Raw genomic sequence first — 22,228 nt, forward strand, 5'->3', positions numbered from 1 at the left:
ATGGATACATACATTTGTCAAAATATACTGAACTATACTATGAAATGGGTTAATTTTATTGTTTGCTCATTTTACTGTATTGTTATACCTCAATAGAATTGACTTTAAAATAGGGCATGGTATTCCCTTCCTTCTATTTTTAATAGAAATTAAAGCTATCCCTGGATTAATACAAAGCCAAGGAACTGAATTCTCCTTGAGTATTCAGAGTTTTTGCCATTTGGCAAACAACAGGAAACTGAGAACTCTTCCTAAGGAAAGGTCCTGTAATGGAGCAGCAATAAGTAGTGATTGAGACAAAGGAGGCAAGAACGGCAGATCTGGAGACAAGCACTTCATTTGCAAGGGGCCCTTGAAGAGCACCAAGAATGGGGTGCTAACAACAAACACAAGTAGGAGAAATACATGTGGGTCAGCTTAAGATTACAAAATGCACACCTTTAAGAGGAGACATTACAGAACAATTTCCCATAATTTAGTTTGGAAAAATTCATAAATTTGGAAGTCTGCCTAATTTCTATTTCCTTTTAATAAAACCTACTTGAAAATGTTTCTATACCCTAAAACTTTTTAGAAATCTGAAGTTTAGTTTATTCTCTGTAGTTACTTGAAATCCCTCTGATCTCAAATGAATTCAAGCAGCAGTCATTCAAAAGAACTAATGCACTTCTTGATTTTTAGGGTAAACTAAGATTTAAAAAAAATTTTTAATGTTTGTTTATTTTTGAGAGACAGAGAGAGAGAGAGAGAGAGAGAGAGAGCGCGAGCATGAACATAGGAGGGGCAGAGAGAGAGGAAGACACAGAATCTGAAGCAGGTTCCAGGCTCTGGGCTGTCAGCACAGAGCCCAACATAGGGCTCAAACCCACTAACCACGAGATCATGACCTGAGCTGAAGTCAGACACTCAACCAACTGAGCCACCCAGGAGCCCCTACAGTAATTGTTTTTAAGCTGACACACGGCATACCAGAGAAAGACACCATATTTCCCAGTCTCCCTTGCAGCTATTTACAGGCCATGTAGAAGGAAACTCCTCAAGAGACTGGCAAGCACCCTACACCATTTCCCATGCTTGAAACAGATGCTACCTGGGCCTCTGAACACACGGGGCACAATCCAGGATGGCAGGAGAAGTGAGCAAGGAGTCTGGGTCCATGACACTTTGTGGAGTAAGCCACTGTGAACAGCTAAGGATACATCCCCAGAATTTTACACTGGGAAGAAATAATCTTGTTTTAGCCACTTATTACTTTGGATCTTTTGTTACTCACTGTTAAAAGTTAAGTCTTTCTCTTATTCCAGCTCCCCACCCCTTTTCCCTTCTCCAAAGGGAATACAAGCCAGTTTCTCCCATATGATTCTATACAAGAGTAAATGTATATATGGGTGTACATGGGTGCACATATACACATATCCTTATTTTTAACTACTGTCAGCATACAATACAATATTCAAGGCATCCCTTTTTCATTCAGCAACATTTCAGAATAATGCCTTAACTAGGGATGCAGGTGTTTCCTTTTTTTCCCCTAAGAAATTAGTTTTTAAAAGAGCAAGGGAAGGGCATAGAAAGAAGATGACACAGAATCTAAAGCACGCTCCAGGCTCTAAGCTGTCAGCACAGAGCCCGATGTGGGGCTTGAACTCACAAACTGTGAGATCATGACCTGAGCCAAAGTTAGACGCTTAACAGACTGAGCCACCCAGGTACCCCAGGTGTTTCATTATTAATGGGAGCATGATATACCCTAATTTTTAAAAAGTATGCATTCTGTGGGACATTTCCTTCTACGGTCACAAACTACTAACCCTTGTATTTAATACTTTTTTACACATGGATATGTATATCAGTGTAACAAATGCCTAGAAAAGGAAAAGTCAGGTCAAAGGGTATGTGCAATTTAATTTACTTTTTGATACATACTACTGATCGCCTTTCACAGATGCTATATCAATTTACACTCCTATTAGCAATGTATGACTGTTTCTCCATTTCAATGCCATATATAATTTTTTGTTTTTTGGCCAACTTGATGGGGAAACACAGAATCTCAAAGGATGGTAAAAAGCCCTATAATTCAAGTTGATCACATTGGTAGTTGTCTTAAGTAAAAATGAAAATGTTATGATCTCACAGCCCGTGAGTTCAAGCCCCACATCTGGCTCTGTGTGGACAGCTCAGAGCCTGGAGCCTGCTTTCGATTCTCTCTCTGCCCCTCCCCAGCTCATGCTCTGTCTCTCTCTCTCTCTCTCTCTCCTTCAAAAAGAAATAAACATTAAAAAAAAGTTTTTTAATAAAAAAAATAAAAATGTTAGAGTAAAAAGCAGGCAATCCTATATACACTGTAAATAGTTATTATTACCTAAAACATAGAAGCAAACAGGCCATTTCTTTGCCTAAGGATGTACTGACTCCTGTGCCTAATCACCTTTCTTGCAATCATCACACCCATATGTATCAATTCTAATTTCCAGTTGGGGTTTCTCTGAAGTTAAGCAAGAACTTAAAAAACTTGGAAATCCATAAAAAGAATGATGATCTCTAAGAACGGGTACAAAGTGATTTCCAGAATACAATGTTAAGGAGAAAAAAAGTACAGTGCAAAAGAATGTATGCTTATTGCCTTATGTAGAAGACAGAAAAATAATATATAATATTTGCTAATTTTTACAAAAAAATAAGTCAGAAATGAATGAAATGGTTACCTTTAGGCAGTGGGTGGGAACAAGAAAAAGGAGAAAGGGATGGGAATCGACTTCCTGAGCCACATACAACGTTTTAATTACTGAAATGAAAAGAAAAACTGATGGGGGAAAAAAAAATCAAACCTTAAAGGGGAGCCTAGGTTGGCTCAGTTGGTTGGGCATCTGACTCTTGATTTCACAGGTCATGATTTCACAGTTCATGAGATCGAGCCCCACGTCAGGCTCTGCGCTGACTGAGGAGCCTGCTTGGGATTCTCTCTCCCTCTCTCTCTGCCCCTCCCCTGCTCATGCTGTTTCTCAAAATAAATAAACATTAAAAAAAACAAACAAACATCAAACCTAAAATTAAATGTAAACAGATGAAAAAAATAAATTAATAAAACATAGGGAAAAATTAATTCTGGACAGTTGTCTATGCATCCTTAAGTGGGATATTATCATGAGGACTTAAAGAACTATAAAGAAATCTTGCACTTAATTGACTTAGTGTTGATAGTGACATGTAATCTTGAAAGTACTTGTGTGTAACTGGAGGAAAGAAAAAGGAATATAGATTCATTGAGAACAAAGAAGGGATATGTCAATACAGAATGGGAGAAAGTGAAGAAACCCATAGTACATTTGAATTGGAAGTACCATAAGCTACCTACCTACCTATTTTTAAATATATATTTAAATATATTTCCTAGCTCCGCCCTCTACGCCCACTGAAAGGGCCTAGAAACAACAGAACCCTAATAGCAATGAGCAGGACCAGCATCTAGACCTCGGTTTCCAAATATAATTCCTCACTAAAAAGCACAAGGGGGTGGGGGGAGGTCTTTGGAAAAATGGGAGATTCCAGTCTGGGGCAGGGACAGCATATAGAGAACCTGGAATATCTCCTTATGCAGAAAGCTAAGACATAACTAAAGATAAAGAGACATAAGCAAATGCAATGCTTGAACCCTGGCTAAATTCTAGATCCAAAAAAAGAAAGACGGTATAAAAGACATATATGAGAAAATACTAAAATATAAATATGGTTGGAGTATTAGATGATATTGAATTAATATTCACTTTCTTACATGTGATCATTATCAGTGTAATAATGTTATTGCATTTATTAAAGGAAAATGTCATTGTTAGATGTATCTTGAAGTATTTAGAGATGATGTGTCATGAGACCTGCCACTTCCAAATGCTTCAACAACAAATACCACATAGACAGTTTTATTTCATTAGAGGCCCAAAACTGGAAACAATCCAGATGATCATCAAAAAGCGAATGGAGAAACAAATGGTGGTATAGCCACACACTGGAATACTATGCAGCAATAAAAAGAAATAAGCTACTGATACATAAAACATGGACGCATGTCAAAGTCGTCACGATGAAAGAAGCCAAATACAGAAGAATACATTCTGTGTATTTACATTTATATAAAATTCTAATTTTTTTTTTAACGTTTATTGATTTTTGAGACAGAGAGAGACAGAGCATGAAGACGGGTGGGTCAGAGAGAAAGAGGGAGACACAGAATATGGAACAGGCTCTAGACTCTGAGCGGTCAGCACAGAGCCTGATGCGGGGCTCGAACCCATGAACTGCGAGATCATGACCTGAGCCGAAGTCGGACTCTTAACCGACTGAACCACCCAGGCGCCCCTAAAATTCTAGAAAACGTAAACTGATGTGTAGTGTCGGAGAACAGATCAGTCACTGCCTGGGGCCAGCAGTGTAGGAAGGGATGGACTGCAAAAAGAAAAATTTGAGGAAACATCTGGCACAACAAAAATTTTTGTACTTTGATTATTGTGGTAGTTTCACGGATGCATACAGTTGCCAAAAGTCATCAAATTGTGTACTTTGGTATAGAAAGATGGAAAAAAAATACGGCAAAATGTCAGCAATTAGTAAATACAGGAGAAGATGATTACAGGTTATCATACCATTTTTTTTTAACTTTGCTGCAGGCTTAAATTTTTTTTCAAATAACAAAGTTGAATGGAGAACAGACAATTCACAAAAAGAGGTAAAAATGACCCTCCATAGATATGAAAAGAAGGTCAAACTCACTGAAAGAGAAATGTAAATTAAATACCAAGACACCATTTCTCACCTATCAGACTGCCAAAAATTAATAAGCATTCTGCTGGTGAAGCTGTTGGAAAATGGGCACTCTGATACACTACTAGTGAGAATGCACACAGCACAATCCTGCTGAAATGAAATCTGGTAATACTTGATTATAAATCTCATTGGGTTTCAACTTAGCAATCCCACTTCTAGGAATCCACCCTAGAGGATACATGTTCACAAATGAAAATACATTTGCACAAGGCTATTCACCGCAGCCTTGCTTGTAATTACAAAATATTGAAAACAACCTAAACGCTCACACATGGGAGTGGTTGAATACACTGTGGTACATGCACAGAACTGAGCACTGTGAAGCTAGAAAAAAAAAAAGATGAGGAAGTTCTTTATAACCTGTGATAGTGTAATAGTAACTGAACGGGAAAAGCAGAGTGCAAACAAGTTATTCCATGTTACCTTCCATAAAAGAAAGAAGAGGTTATTAAAAAAAAAAATACACACACCTGCTCATTTGTGCAAAACGAAACACAGTGGGACTAACAGAGAAACTAAAGCAACAATGGGCAAGTGGGAAAGGGGTGGAAAGAGAGGGGAATGGGGCCCGGGTATCTGGGATGAGGAGGAAGTGAACTTCTGGGTAGATATTTTGTATAGCTCTGACTTTCAGAACCACAGTAGTGTGTCCTTTGGCTCCCAAAATAAAAAAAATAAAAACCAGGATGGGAGGAGCACCCAAAATGGAATGCAAACACTAACAAATGAACCAAACTGCACGCCAAATGAACATCACACTTTGAGCACAGGTTCAAAAGGTTTCCTTTGTTTTGTTTTGTAAAGTTTATTTTGAGAGAGACAGAGAGAGAGAGTAAGGGAGGGGCAGAGAGAGAGAGAGAGAGAGAGAGAGGGAGAGAGAGAGAGAATTCCAAGCAGGCTCCACACTATTAGCACAGAGCCCAACATGGGGCTCATTCTCATGAACCATGAGATCATGACTTGAGGTGAAATCAAGATTTAGACACTTAACTGACTGAACAACCCAAGAGCCCCTAAAAGTTTCTTCCCCCAACGTTTCTTTGGTTTTGACTCTCCTTTTTACCTTTTGCTATGCATATATTTTTTACTCTTATGGGATAAAATATTTCAGTCTTTATATATACAGCTTTTTGGTCATGATTAGAAGGACTGCCTTCCTCTAAGATTATTTCACTTTTAAGTTTTACAGTTTTTCTTACATGTTCATGGTTTCTGTTTTCTTTTCTAATGTTTAAATCTTTGATCCATCTCTAATTATTTATGTTAAGAACAGGGTAAGAATATAACCTTTTTTTACCCCAGTTCTTCCAACAGCAGTTGGAATCCATTTTTTTCTGAATTCATTTGAAACACAACTTATATGGTGTTAAATTCCCATGTATTTACTTCTTTTTGGAGTCTCCATTCTGTGCCACTGTCTTGTCTATTCAGGCATCAGGATCAAGCAATTTTAAGTATTATAACTTCATAGCATTTAAAATAGCTGGGAAGTTCCCATACCACCCGTATTACTACACTTTTCAGAATTTTTACCATTCTTAACATTTGTATTCTTCCATAAAAGTTAAAATCTGTTTTAGTTTTAACAGAACATTGTCACTAGGTAGGAAATTTATATATTAGTTTAGGGAGAACTAATTATTATTTAAATGAGTCCTCACGTACTCAATATTTTAGGTGACGTATTAAGCACACATTCCACGATGGCATTGTGCCAAGGACAGAAATACGGAGTTTCACTACTACTACATTAATTACCATTGCTCCAAACAGCCTACTCGCTGTGGGGCAATGCCAACAAACAGGCATGAGGAGGTTATCACAGGTTCTGCCAACCTAAGCTTTCCATTGGAAATAAAGAATTGTGATGTCACAGACCTACTACTATGCCAACATACTGTCCAATATAAAAACTTAAGACCTTAAAATCATATCCAAATCTTGGTTTGTAAACACCAGGGCTGGGGTGCCTGGGTGGCTCAGCTGGTTAAGCATCCAATCTGGATTTCAGCTCAGGCCATGATCTCAAGGTTCGTGAGATAGAGCCTCGTTGTTGGGCTCAGTGCTGACAAGCGTGGAGCCTGCCTGAGATGCTCTCTCTTCCCCCTTCCCCATCCACTCACGCTCTCTCAAAAATAACCTTTGAAATAAAATAGAATAGAATAAAAAATAATAAAATAAAATAAAATAAAATAAAATAAAATAAAATAAAATAAAATAAAATAAACCAGGGCTCCTTAGAGAAAGGACTGATCCCATGGTTGGAGCAGGCAAAGTACAAGATGAATCTGGAACATGCTATTGTGCTAGCAAGTGTAAATACTCAAAGAATGAAAGAGACTTGTTGAAAGATAAGGTGTCACCTTGAAGGGGCTCCCACTGGCCAAATATGAAAGAATATGAGTATCAAATAGTGAGAGTAATGGATTAAACTCACCGAATAAAAACAGATTCCCTAAGTTCATACCAATGATTATGACTAGGATGATGAATGGGGAAAAGGAAAAGTTTTTTCTAATAACAAAATGCTGACAATTAACTCTATAAGGAAATGGGAGAATTATATAATCACTGTTTTGCAACTGTCATATAACTGGCTTAGGCAAGAATCAATAATGGATACTAACGCAGTGAAATTTCAATGAGGAAAAGTTATTTACACAGGTCAAAATATCTCCCCATAACGAACTTATGATTTACAAAAGAGAAAACCATAATAATACGCTGAAGAAACTTGGTAGTCACCACCCATACTGGGACAGATATGTCTGCGGTGCCGATATAATTCACCAAGGAAGATTAACTTAGGTGGTACCAAAATGCATAACCTGAATCATGAGGAAACAGACAAACCCAAGCTGAAGGACAGTCTGAAAATAAATGGCCTATATTCTTCAAAAATATCAATTCCAGGAAAGACAAAGGCAGGCCATGGAACTGTTCTAAATGCAATGCACAATCTTAAGGTAGATAGTAGGCCAGAAAAAAATTTTTTTTTCCTACAAAGCTCATTGGGACAATTGGCAAAATCTGAATAAGATCCAGATTAAATAATAATATTGTATTAATGCCTTCTTATTTTGATAATTGTGATTATGTAAGTGAATGTCCTTGTTTTAAGGCAATACATGAAGTATTCAGGGGCAAAGGGGACAATGCAACTTACTCTCAAACAGTTCATAAGCAAAAGTTTTCTTCAGGCATCCAAATTTTCCACTTATATGTCTGAGCTGGCAGAACAAACTACTGTAGAGCCTGCTTACTATCTGGAAGGCTCACCCACATTTACAACAAACAACCACTAGATGGCACTCTGTGATCTTCTAATCCCAGCAGCCTAGGTTTCCACAGGCAGCATTTTAGACTTCTTTATGTTAAAAAACATTCATTTTGTTAAAAAACAAAAACACAACTGGTGATCTTTAATAAACCACCATTACCGGGCAACTACTACATTCAAAACAGATGTTTTCACAAAGGTCTTACAAGGTCTTTCATGATCTGACTTTTCACTGGCTCACAAACCCATCTCTCTGACCACATCTCTTTTAAGGTACTGCCTTTTCACAGAACTTTCTTGACACTTCTATATAAAACAGGAGTTGGCTGCATGCCCTCCCCTACCCCCTTACCCTACTTTATTTTTCTTCAGTACTTGACATTTTATTGTCTTCTTTCCCACACTCCCAGAATGTACGTCTCACGAGGACATTTATTTTGCTCAATGCCTGTATCCCAAATGTCTAGAAAAGAGATGCACACAAGGCACGTTTCTTCTCTTTCATCACTAGCTATTGCTTATCCTCCTCCAATTGTCCATTACATGTCCACCCCCCACAAGTCCCCTAAAGGAGAGAGACTGTGAAGAGCCTTAAATGTCAAGCACTATTTTATGTGGAAGTCATCAAGCCATTTAAGCACAAAGTGACCCTATAACAAGAGTGCTTTAGAAAAATTCTTTTGTCAAGAAGGTGGTAAAAGATAGTGGGAGAGGAAAGCAAAGATACAGGGACACTGTCGAGGTAGTGGTTACAACAGCCAAGGTCTCTGATGCCAAGAGACTTAGGTTTGATCCTGGCTCTACAGTTTGCAAGAGCTCCATGACTTTGGATAAACTGCTAACTCAGGAAGCTCTTTGTCCTTCAGCTGCCCAGTGTGTAAAAAAGAGGGCAGTAAAAAACGTACCTTATAGGGAACATAGAGGTTCTGCTTATCCTATGCTTGGTACGGGGCCTGATACAGAAATTTTAGCATTGCATGTAGGAAATAAGGGAAAGGGAGTAAGCAAATATCTGTTCATTAGTCAATTTATTTTTACTGAGTGCTCATAAGTATGTTGAGTACGTTTCTAGGCACTGGAAATGCAGCCATGAGCAAAAAGAAAAAAAAAATAGCTCAGAGTCTTTCTTTATCATGTTTATATTTGAGCAAGAGGTTAACAAAAAGTAGCCCTAAATATCTGACTCTACCTGGTTCTTGAGTTTCTGTTGGTGAACAGCTAATGCTGGGACAGCAAAGTCCTATTCTCAAGATCTCTCAGGTAGATAAGTGTTCTATAATGTCAGGCTATGAGAAGGGCTATGAAGAAAAATGAAGGTAAGGGGACAACAATACATAGACATCATTTTATTTAAAAAAAAAAATTTTTTTTAACGTTTATTTATTTTTGAGACAGAGAGAGACACAGCATGAACGGGGGAGGGGCAGAGAGAGAGGGAGACACAGAATCGGAAACAGGCTCCAGGCTCTGAGCCATCAGCCCAGAGCCCGACGCGGGGCTCAAACTCACGGATCGCGAGATCGTGACCTGGCTGAAGTCGGACGCTCAACCGACTGAGCCACCCAGGCGCCCCATAGACATCATTTTAAATAAGAGTTGTGACATTTGAGTAAAGAGGTGAGAGATACTGGAATTTACTCTGGAATGTTTCAAAAAACAGTGAAATCCAGAAGAACAGATTTAAGGATGATGTGTTTGGGGTCTTAGAAATAATTTAGCTCTGGCTTCAAAAAACAAACTAGGAGCCCCTGGGTGGCTCAGTCGATTGAGTATGACTACTGATTTTGGCTCAGGTCACGATCCCAGGGTCGTGGGATCAAGCCCTGTGTTGGGCTCCGCGCTGAGTGTGGAGCTTGCTTAGATTCTCTCTCTCTCTCTCTCTCTCTCTCTCTCTCTGTCTCTCAAATAAATAATTTAAAAAAGGCAAACTAAAAGCGGATGAGAGAAAGCACCCTAGCAACTCTAGTTTACTTACTTGTAAACTTTAGTCTTCATTTCTTTCGACTGTGGAAAATAAAAAATTGTAGGATCTCCTAGTGCAGAGAACTGTCTTCCAGGGACTGTGTTATGGGTTGAACTGCATCCCCCAAAACAGATACACTGGAGTCCCAGCCTCTATATCTCAGAATGTGACTTTATTTGGGGATAGGATCTTTATACAGGTAAACAAGTTAAGATGAAGTCATTAGAATGAGACCTAATCCATAGCACTAGTGTCTTTATAAAAAGGGAAAATTTGGACACAAATAGAGACACACACAGAGGGAAGATGATGCATAGACACAGAGAGAAAATGGCCATCTTCAAAATAAGGACAGAGGCCTGAAAAAGATCCTTACCTCTGAGCCCTCAGATGGAACCAACCCTGTTCACACCTTGATTTCAGACTTGTAGCCTCCAGAACTGTGAGACAATAAATTTCTGTGGGTTCAGCCACCCAGTTTGTGGCACTGTTACAGTAACCCTAGAAAACCAATACAGACTGAGAGAAGATCTATTTGTGTACTCATCTCCCTTAAGATCAAAAGCCTGTTGGGGCATCTGGATGGCTCAGTTTGTTTAAGTGTCCAACTCTTGGTTCTGGCTCAGGTCAGGATCTCACAGTCCGGCTCTGCAATGAGTGTGGAGCCTGCTGGATTCTTTCTCTCTCTCTGCCCCTCCTCCACTTGCTCTCTCAAAATAAATAAACTTAAAAAAAAAAAAAAAAAAAAAAAAGATCACAGGGGTTCCTGAGTGGCTTAGGTGGTTAAGCATCTGATTCTTGGCTTTGGCTCAGGTCATGATCTCGTGGTTTCAAGCCCTGCACTGGGCTCTGTGCTGGCAGCACCCATCCTGCTTGGGATTCTTGGTCTCCTCTTCTCTGCTCCTCTCTCACTCATGCTGTCTCTTTCTCAAAATAAGTAAACTTAAAAAAAAAAAAATCATAAACCTCTTATAGGGTAGAGCTGATATTGCTTGAAATCATCTTTGCATCTCTTTTGACATATTTGATCTAATGCAAAAACTTAATAAGATACTATTTTAAGTTCCAGCACCTAAACACAGTAGAGCTTAATAAGTACTCAAATTCTCCCACTACTTTTCCATATATATTTTTCCTGACAGGCATTTCTTTTTTCTGCAAATTGACAAGCTAAAGTTAATTTCTGAGACACACTGGAATTGGCCCTATCAAAATAAAAATTTGAGTGTCTAAGTTTATTAGGTGTTAATTAAATATAAACCGTTCTTTATCTTTTTTAAAAAAAAAAAAAATTTTTTTTCCAACGTTTATTTATTTTTGGGACAGAGAGAGACAGAGCATGAACGGGGGAGGGGCAGAGAGAGAGGGAGACACAGAATCGGAAACAGGCTCCAGGCTATGAGCCATCAGCCCAGAGCCCGACGCGGGGCTTGAACTCACAGACGGCAAGATCGTGACCTGGCTGAAGTCGGACGCTTAACCGACTGCGCCACCCAGGCGCCCCAAACCGTTCTTTATCTTTAGGCAACTATACTCCAAATTAAACTTTATATAGACCCCAATCAAGGAAATACTGACAAGTTAAAACCATTAGTTTGATGCATGAGTAATAATAAAAAATATCACATAAAAGTCAAAGGTGGGGCACCTGAGTGGCTCAGTAGGTTAAGCGTCTGACTTCGGCTCAGGTCATAATCTCATGGTTCATGAGTTCAAGACCTGCCATCAGGCTCTGTGCTGACAGCTCAGGGCCTGGAGCCTGCTTCGGTTCTGTGTCTCCCTCTCTCTCTGTTCCTCTCCCACTCATGCCAGATCTGTCTCTCTCTCTCTCAAAAATAGATAAACATTAAAAAAAAAAATTAAAGGAAAAGTCAAAGGTAAATCCATCTAAGGAAGAACACATGAGGAAGGAAGTAACCACCAAAGCACTTTACTCTAGCTCAGCACTAGGCTAGGCACTCACACGCAATTTCACCCTCAGAATCTCACCATCTACAGATAAGGCAAGTCAGACTCAGGAAGTCAAACGACATTGCCCAAGTTCACCCACCAGTGGCGTTGGAGGCAAATTGGAACCTGGGGCTGTGTAATTCAGAAAGACAAGCTCTTTTTGCTAAGGAGCATAGAAGTATGTATCTGTATTAACCTTCCACCTTAGAAACATGAGCACAAGTTACCTAATTTAATCATATTATATTGTTAATACTAGCAACGAAAAATGCAAAATACAGTTCCTGTTAAATCTATTCTCACAGTCATAGGTAGTTACAGAAGAGAAAAGGAGTATCAAGGGAGCTTGCCACCAAGCTCATGTGTAAAAACAAGCTGACATCTTTGATCAAACTCCTAGGTTGAAAGGACATTCAAGAACCTTCTCAAGCTGGAGCCGCACTATATACAATTAAGAGCAAAGCGAATAAGATACAGTTGCCGTAAATTACATTTATAATCAGTTACAAAATAAGGCTACCTTAGGTCAAGAAACAAGAGTTCACAAAATCACACCCAAAAGTATTGGCAACCTTTTAAAAAATGACTAGCCACTCAGTACAAAGAATTTAGAACCTGAGTAAATTAAATATGCAAAGGTCATCAACGTGACTCATGGTACACCCAACTTCATGGCACTGATGTTTGTTCACCACTGTAGGTGACACTTCTCATCTGGTAGTTAAAATATCTATTACATGTTTTCAAAGTTTGTGTGTGATAAGCTACCCTAAAATACCCATCCATGTTGTTCAAGGCATTTAAGCCACCAATACATTTATTACCCAATAGCAACAAATTACCCCTGGCCTCAGTCTTCATCTATATAACTGAAGGCATGTCATGGTACAAATGAACGTACTTTTTATTTATCTAGCTCCTGCCAACTGACTTTTGTGTCCAGTGCCACTATACTTCTCTGAAAATGGATGAAGTGTGTTTAATTTATTTTGTGGCTTCTGATAATTTCTGAAATCATTCTTTGTCGAAGCAGTTGAAAAACTGTATGCTCTGATCTTCATAGCTGATCTCACGGGTTTTTTCAAACTCTCAAAGTTAATTCTCCAGTAAGAGGCACACAGAACCACAGGGCTCTTCCACAACTGTGCTTACGATAACTTTAGGAAAGCTGCCTAAGATTGTGATCCTGAAATTCCATTTCCCATTGAAAAGCTTCTTAGAGGGGCACCTGGGTGGCTCAGTCGGTTAAGCGTCCGACTTCAGCTCAGGTCACGATCTCGCGGTCCATGAGTTCGAGCCCCACATCGGGCTCTGGGCTGATGGCTCAGAGCCTGGAGCCTGCTTTCGATTCTGTGTCTCCCTCTCTCTCTGCCCCTCCTCCATTCATGCTCTGTCTCTCTCTGTCTCAAAAATAAATAAAAACATTAAAAAAAAATTAAAAAAAAAAAAAAAGAAAAGCTTCTTAGAGAAAGGGCTATTTTCTGGTCTGGGGCAGAAAACGTACAAGATAAATCTGGACAAACCGTCATACTAAATAGCAAAAAAGCTATCAAAGATGCCTCAGATTGAATCAAATGGACTTTGGGGCTGGGCCATCGTGAAGGGACTCCAACTGGCCAAAGACAGGACAATCGATAAAAATAACAACTATATGTTCTACAAAATGCATGAATGTTGAAAACATTATGCTAAGTTAAAGAAACCAGTCACAAAAGACCACTTACTGTAGGATTCCATTTATACAAAATGTCCAGACTAGGCAAATCCAGAGACACAAAGTAGATTAGTCATTGCCTAGGGTTGGAGGTGGTGTACTATGGGGGTAATGAGGAGTGATAGCTAATGGGTAAAGGGTTTCTTTTGGGGTGACAGAAATGTTTAAACTTATTAGATTATGGTGATGGCTGCACAACTCTGTGAGCATACTAAAAACCACTGAGTTGTACACGTTTAACAGGTGAATTTCATGGTATGTAAATTATAATTCCAGAAAACTGTGGGGGGGGGGGGAACCCAACTACAATGGATTGAACCACAAATATGTTTACAGCTATGAGCTCATACTAAAATAAACCTTAACTGGTCATTTTGGAGGATGCTAGGACTCTAACTCATTAATGAAATTTGGAAAGTGCAAGTATTTATCCTGTGTCTATTTATATATAAAGTGTCTCTAGGGGTAACACCAAAGAAATGAGGTAAAGTTCCTTTTTATAGAACTATATAATTAATAAGTTAAAGAACTGAATATTACCATTTTGCAACACTAAATAAAATAAATGGATCTAGGCAATGCTCAGTGGCCGCTAACATCACAAAAAGTTAACCAGTCAGTAGGTGCCTCCTGGTCAAAGTATACAATGCCACTTACGAAGCAGTCAAACAAAAACAGATTTGCAAGGGAAATAACCCATGAATAACATATAGATAAAAAAAACAGAAAGACTATTCAAACAGCAATATAATGACCTTATAAGTCCTGATTCAAACAAACTTAAAATTAGCAGGGAAATCTGAACCCTGATTGGGTATTTGCTATTATGGACTTGTTTCAAAATATTTTAAGCGTGGGGGCGCCTGGGTGGCTCAGCTGGTTAAGCGTATGGCTACTGATTTCAGCTCAGGTCATGATTTCCAGCCCCATATCAGGCTCTGTGCTGAGTGTGGAGCCTGCTTGGGATTCTCTCTCCCTCTGCCCCTATACCCCTCTCCCCCACTCACAGGCTCTCTCTCTCTCTCAAAAAAAAAAAAAATAAAAAAAAAAAATAATAATTTTTTTGAGTGTTATATTAGTACTGTAGCTATGTTTTGAAAATTAAGAGTCCATATTTTAGGGGCACCTGGGTAGCTCAGCTGGTTGAGCACCCATCTTCGGCTCAGGTCATGAGCTCATGGTTCATGACTTTGAGCCCCACATTGGGCTCACTGCTGTCAGCCCAGAGCCCCTTTTAGATTGTCTGTCACCTTCTCTCTGTGCCCCTCCCCCACTCATGCACATGCTCTCTCTCTCTCTCTCTCTCTCAAAAATTAAAAAAAAAAAAAAAAAAAAGAGTCCACATTTTACAAAATGATATGATGTCTGAGGTTTGCTTTAAAATAAGATGGGTGGGGGGCACCTGGGTGGCACAGTTCATTGAGGATTCAACTCTTGACTTCCACTCAGGTCATGATCCCAAGGTTGTAGGATCTAGCCCCACACTGGGCTCCACGATGAGCATGGAGCCTGCTTAACATTCATTCTCTCTCTCTCTCTCTCTGCCCCTCTCCATTGCTCACACTCTCACAATCTCTAAAATAAAAACATAAAAATTAAAAAAAAAAAGATGGAGTAGAGCAGAAAAAGATAAAGATGAAACATGAACCACAGTTAGTAACTGATGAAGTTGAGATGGATGCACAAAAGCTTATTTTGCAGGGCACCTGGGTGGCTCAGTCAGTTAAGCATCCAACTCTTGATGTTGGCTCAGGTTATGATCTTGAGGTTCACAGGATCCAGCCCACGTCACTGCACTGACAGCACTAAGCCTGCTTGGGATTCTCTCTCTCCACCTCTCGCTGTCCCTCCCCTACTCATGCTCTCTCTTTCTCTCAAAATAAACATTCTTTAAAAAGTTTATCTTGCTACTTTCTTTTTTGGATATATTTGAAATTTTCCACAAGAAACCTTTTTTAAAAATTTATTTACTTAGAGAGAGGCAGAGAGAGAATCCCAAGCAGGCTCCGTGCTGTCAGCATGGAGCCTCACTCAGGGCCTGATCTCAGAAACCGTGAATTCCTGACGTGAGCCAAATCAAGAGTCAGACACATAACTGACAGCCACGCAGGCACCACCACAATTAAACTTTTAAAAAGACAACAATGTTGCCAATGCCATACATCACTGGAATTACTCCATTTCACAGATTCAAACACAAATAGGTTTCCTACCATTCCCACATCTCTGAAATCAAGACAGCATCTTATAGCGAATGGTGTATCAGTTTAACTGGTAGTTTTTTTTCTGCGTGGCATATAAAATGGTGTAATTTAAAACTGATGGTGTCCCAAATTCAATGAAAAAAATGTACAAGATTATAAATATATCTGCTTATCTATCTCTCCTTAGCTAAATCATTATTTGCATCATACTAGAAAGGAAGAGTTCAAAAAAATCTCTTGACTATCTCCATTTTCTTACTTGCTTGGAATTAATTCAGTTACAGTGAGAGAATCATTAAAATGATACTTTAGCCAATATAAAAATAAAATTAGTCTGCAAACTAGCATTCGTGATGGAGAAGATCTGGGAAGCATCGAGCAAAAAATCTAAGTATGACCGGGGGGGGGGGGAAACATTGCCTCATTTATCTTGCCAGGTCTAAAAATTATAATAAAAACTAAGTCTAGTTGACCAGCCCATCTTTTCTTCATTTTTAATAAAGGAGTTCCTAAGCACCCACCACTTCAGCATTTGCATAAGTTGCTGGTTTCAAGTAATCTAAAGAACATAGTAATTTGGCAAGCCTCTGGGCCTCACTGCAGCAGAAAGACTAATGTAAACAAAATTTACTAACGTATATAAACTTATTGAGGAAGAAAAGAGAAGAAACTATTTCTGACAACCACAATTCTAGAAATGCAATTTTGCAAGCACGTACTTTAATGGAGTGACAATTAAAAATAATACCTTTTTAATTAAGATGACAACTCACATTGAAAATTTCAAAGATAAAAAGCAAAGAAAAAGATGGATTGGGCACATTTTTTTTAAAAATCAATACATGAAATTAGAAAGGCTAATAACCCAAGAAATGTAAATTTGCCACATGACAAAAAGTATATTTCTTTTTTATTTTTTAAATGTTTGTTTACTTTTGGGAGAGACAGAGGTTGAGTGGGAAACAGGCAGAGAGCGGGGCACAGAGGATCCAAAGCAGGCTCTACACTGATAGCAGCAGGGAGCCCCATGTGGGGTTTTGAACTCAAACCATGCAATCAGAAGCCAGATGCTTAACTGACTGAGCCACCCAGGGGCTCCGACAAAAGGTATATTCTTAGTAAATACTTCCTAAGATTAAGAAAATGATCAATAATCCATACAAAAATGGGTAAAAGATAGGAGCAGGTCAATAAATACATCCCACAAATGGTCAACCTGACCAGTAACAAAAGAAATTAAAACAAGATACTTACAGATTACCAAATTTGGGCAACGTTTTCAAGTAACAATGCCCCACTTCTGGTGGCCAAGTAGGATGTGCAAAAATATTCCCACTTCCAACATTCTGCCTGGAGTAGTCCTCCTTCATTCACCTCCTTCAAGTGTCACCTCAATGCAGCTTCAAACACCCTATTTAAAACCGCACCCTCACCCCCACTCCTCAAATTCCCCTTATCTTCCTCTATTTTTCCAACTTATGGTCTTAACATACTACGCAATTTACTTATGTGCATTGTTTATTCTGTCCCCAATCCCCATGAAAATAAAGTTCCCAAGGACAAAGATGTTTTTCTTTCACAGGGATGGAAAACTGCTTGGGATGTAGGAAGTCTGCAAAAATTGTTTGTTTAATGAATAGGAAAATTAAACTAGTTAATTCCTTTAAAAAAAAATTTTTTTTTTTTTAAATTTTTTTTTCAACGTTTATTTATTTTTGGGACAGAGAGAGACAGAGCATGAACGGGGGAGGGGCAGAGAGAGAGGGAGACACAGAATCGGAAACAGGCTCCAGGCTCTGAGCCATCAGCCCAGAGCCCGACGCGGGGCTCGAACTCCCGGACTGCGAGATCGTGACCTGGCTGAAGTCGGACGCTTAACCGACTGCGCCACCCAGGCACCCCCCAAAAAATTTTTTTTTTAATGTTTATTTTTGAGAAAGAGACAGAGTGTGAGTGGGGGAGGGACAGAGAGGGAGGCACAGAATCTGAAGCCGGCTCCAGGCTCTGCGCTATTAGCACAGAGCCCAAGGCGGGACTCAAACCCATGAACCGTGAGATCATGACCTGAGCCGAGTCTAACGCTTAACTGACTGACTGAGCCACCCATACGCCCCTAAATTAGTTAATTCCTAATTAAACTAGTAAATGTCTCTGGAGAAAATTTTGTTGACAATATGAATTTAAAAACCTTTAAAATGTACATAACCAGTAATATCACTCCTAAGAATTTATCCTAAGTAAATAATCACTGATGTGAACAATGGCTATCCAAAAGATCATTCATCTTTGCTATGAACTGTGAAAAACTTGAACCAATGTATACTGGAGCCTTTAAAAGCAAGTGGAATATTTAATGCTATGAAAAACATTCATGGTAAGGTTAGCTGGGGAAAAGTATACCCAATGATTCCATTTTTGTCTTAACTAAAATAAATTATGATATACCCGTTTAACAGAATGCTATCTAGATGAAGCTACTCACTGTGTCCTGATACAGAACCACTTCTAAGCCTTAGTGGAAAAGGCAGACCTTAAAAAAAATAGTAAGGTTATGCTATAAGGAACTGATACAGAATCAATTTCCAAGGTACGTTGGTAAGTACAAAAAGCATCCGAAACCATTTAACTTAAAAAAATTGGTTCAAGTTCATGTACTGTACTGTATAAAAATGTTAGAAATTTTCAACTATCGGGGCACCTGGGCGACTCAGTCAGTTGAGCATCCGACTTTGGCTCAGGTCATGATCTGAACTGTTAGTTCAAGCACCGCATCAGGCTCACTGCTGTCCGTGCAGAGCCTGCCATGGATCCTCTGTCCCCTTCTCCTTCTGCCCTTCCCTTGCTCACGTTCGCTCTCTCAAAAATAAACTAAAAAAAAAAGAAATTTTCAACTATCTTTTCTTCTGAATTTTCAATATAATTAGATATTTTGGAAAATTAGGAAATAGAGCCATCTCTCCTCTCCTTTGACTTCAGAGATCGGTGAGTACTAACATGAACAAAATCACTTCTCCAGCTCAAACTGTTTTACTACCAAATTTATACTAAACCCAGTTCTTTAGCTGCAAAGAAAGTAAAAATTACTGTCCAAAGTAATTTCCTAAGCTAAGTAATTATTAGATATGAATACCATTCTGGAATTATGTTCCATAGAAGTAATGTGAAAAACAGGACGCCTGGGTGGCTTAGTTGGTTAAGCATCCAACTTCAGCTTAGGTCATGATCTCGAGGTACGTGAGTTCGAGCCCCGCGTCAGGCTCTGTATTGACAGCTCAGAGCCTGGAGCCTGCTTCAGATTCTGTGTCTCCCTTTCTCTCTGCCCCTCCCCTGCTCACGCTCTGTCTCTCTCAAAAATAAAGATTAAAAAAATTTTTTGATTAAAAAAAATAATATGAAAAGCAAACATAACTGTGTTAAATTGTAAGAGCTATGACAAACGGATAAAGGCACACACCTATTGGTGTATATATTGAAAACTGAATGACCAAAGGAAGATAGAGAATTACATCCTTTTAGAGACATAGACAGGGGGCTCTGAAAGGGTACTTAAACTTTAACCCAGGCATCCTGTGTCACCTTATACAGAAGCCTCAGTTTGCTCAGTTTCTACCTTGTTTGTCCTCAGACACATCAGAAGGAACTGTCACTTGGAGACAGCAGTGGTTAGTACCCAGGGCTTTGGGGTATGTCGGACCCGGGGTTGAATACTAGCTTTACAATTTTCTGTGGAAGTAATCTGGAAAAATCTCAATTTCCTTATCTGTAAAGTGAAACAGTTTATCATCAACTAGTTAATTTTAGTAAATAAGAATACAGTGTCTGAAAAAGTGAAGTGGAGACAAAATTCTTCAAATAAGACAACTGAAAACCCCAAGGTCAAATCTTTCAGCACAGTGAAAGAGCCCAAAGGAAACAAATACTGAATAGCACTGCGCTGGAAGGCAGGGGCCCTGGATTCCAGTTTTGTCCTTGCTACAACCAGCTGCAGCTCCATGGACATGATTTTTCATGTATGTAGGTTCTGGTTTTAAGATCTACAAAATCAGGGGACTGAAATCCTTTCCACCTGGACCCCGCCATGACTAAATTACTAAAACGTTACTTACAGTTTTACTTTTCATTTAAATGCTTGGTTTTTCTAACTTCTCAGCTGTCATCATGACTAAGCTAAGACCATTTCCTTAACTAACTCATCCAAGGTCAAACTGCTAAAAAGTGGCAAAATCACAATTCAAACCAGATCTGACTCACTTGGGAGACCAAATTCTATGGCATGCTTCTTCTTTAGACCTTCTCCCTGACTAATCTGGTAACCAGCAGCCTGCCTTTGCAAAAGGACTGGAAGTCCAGAGTGCAGTCAGGGGTCATGGAACAGAGTCAAGTTACCTGAGTCAGGTGGGGCTTGAACTTCTGACACAGTATTCTAACCAAGTTAATTAGACATTTCAGCTACTTAAAAGGAGGCTGGAGAAACAAAAAAAGAAAGGTAAAATTGTCAAGAGAAACCATTAACTGAAGACAAAAATAAAGCACCTCTGAAACTGCAAGTAAGTGAAGGTCATTCATTTATATAAAATTTCAGGAATTAAAAGTTGTACAAAATGAAATATTCCGTAAAATAACTGCTAGATTATCTGTACTACTCGCTTGCTTTTGTGCAAGTGTGAAAATAATGGACACAAATTACCTAACAGTGAATGAAGGAGTAACAGAGAATCCAAAGCACATATATTCGGCTTTAGAAATAAAGAATATGGTTTAAATAGATAATCCAAAGTAATGATTATCTGGTACCAAAAACAGATGATGAGGTGTCTGGCTCGCTCAGTTGGTAGAGCATGCAACTTCTGATCTCAGGGTCATGAGTTCAAGCCCCACATTAGGTGTGGAGCCTACTTTAAAAATACACATATATATGATCACCTTTATATATTTTCCTCCCAAGTTACAGGTTGATTCAGGTTAATACAAAATAATTTCCATGTGGAGAGACCAAGACAGATCACTTCTCAACAATACAGTGAATAATAAAATTACCATCTCTTTACATCAGCAGAAAATACGTTTTATAGCACATTCCTATCAGCTCCACAGGGAATAATAAAACTAAGGCACATACAAAAAAAGAGTAACACTTAAATTCCCACTGCAGACAAGAACCAGGTTAGCTCCTCGGCTGTTTCCATTAAACCAACGTGGGATTACGAACTGGTTCTGAGGGGCGCCTGAGTGGCTCAGTCCGTTGGGCATCTGACTTCCGCTCACGTCATGATCTCACGGTTGGTGAGTTCAAGCCCCACTTCAGGCTCTGTGCTGACAGCTCAAAGCCTGGAGCCTGTTTCAGATTCTGTGTCTCCCTCTCTCTTTCTCTGTCCCTCCCCTGCTTGTGCTCTGTTGCTCTCTCAAAAATAAACAAAAACCATTTTTTCTTTAATAAATAAATAAAAACTGGTTTTGGAACAATCCATACATGGATAATCACGAGGCAAACACACGGAGATAAACTCACAGTTAAATATGTTGGTTACCAAGCACTTTATAAAATAAAAAATTTCATGAGACAGTTAATAGAAACGGAGCAAGAGGTGAGGTCACCTCCCACTTTAGCTCTATTGCTATAAGTCATTATGTGTCATTCTCAAACATCAGGTAGTCACCAAAACCACACACACACACACACACCTGGTAATATCATTCAGAAAGGTAACCTAGGAAAACCTCAGAAATGCTCGTTTTCTCAGCTCAAGAAGGAGACCGTATACAACTCCACACAACATCAAGGAAACGGAAGAGTGTCCGGAAAATGATGCACTGTTCTCTAAAGGCAATTTGCAAGCCACTGCAATTAAACGTGAGAACAAGATAAAAGTTCTCCAGACTAAGCCTCACTTTGCAGAAGCCCTCTACTGGGCGTTTCTAAGATGTGACCAACTTTTGTGTTTCCCACAGCAGCGCTTAAACCACGGTTATGCATCCTGCTGGTAAAACCCGGACATGTGGCACTTCACACACCAAACCAGAATCACCAAGAGCGTTGGCTAAAGAACTTGCCCGTCACTACCGTGAGGCCCACTCCACAAGGCATCTGCATTCAGCGCGAGGGCTGGAGGTTTTGAGAGAAGAAACAGAAACGCAGTGGTCTGCCTGCCACGGCGACGAAGGTGACGCTCCGTGCGGGCTCAGGAAGTTGCCCGACCAGGGGGAAAGCTCCATGCCCTCCTCTATGAAAGCGAGCGGGTGGCTGGCAGACCAAAATGCGGAAAATTCACTTAAGAACTCCCTGACGGCCTACCGTG

The 22,228-nt window shown here is 39.4% G+C and overlaps 1 protein-coding gene across 1 annotated transcript in view; it reads right to left on the bottom strand.

Moving 5' to 3' along the window:
• Nucleotides 1–22,228, bottom strand: part of SRPK1 (SRSF protein kinase 1) — an 83,765-nt gene that overhangs the window by 60,525 nt on the left and 1,012 nt on the right.

Source organism: Leopardus geoffroyi, chromosome B2, assembly GCF_018350155.1.
Source record: "Leopardus geoffroyi isolate Oge1 chromosome B2, O.geoffroyi_Oge1_pat1.0, whole genome shotgun sequence".
Taxonomy (NCBI): Eukaryota; Metazoa; Chordata; class Mammalia; order Carnivora; family Felidae; genus Leopardus; species Leopardus geoffroyi.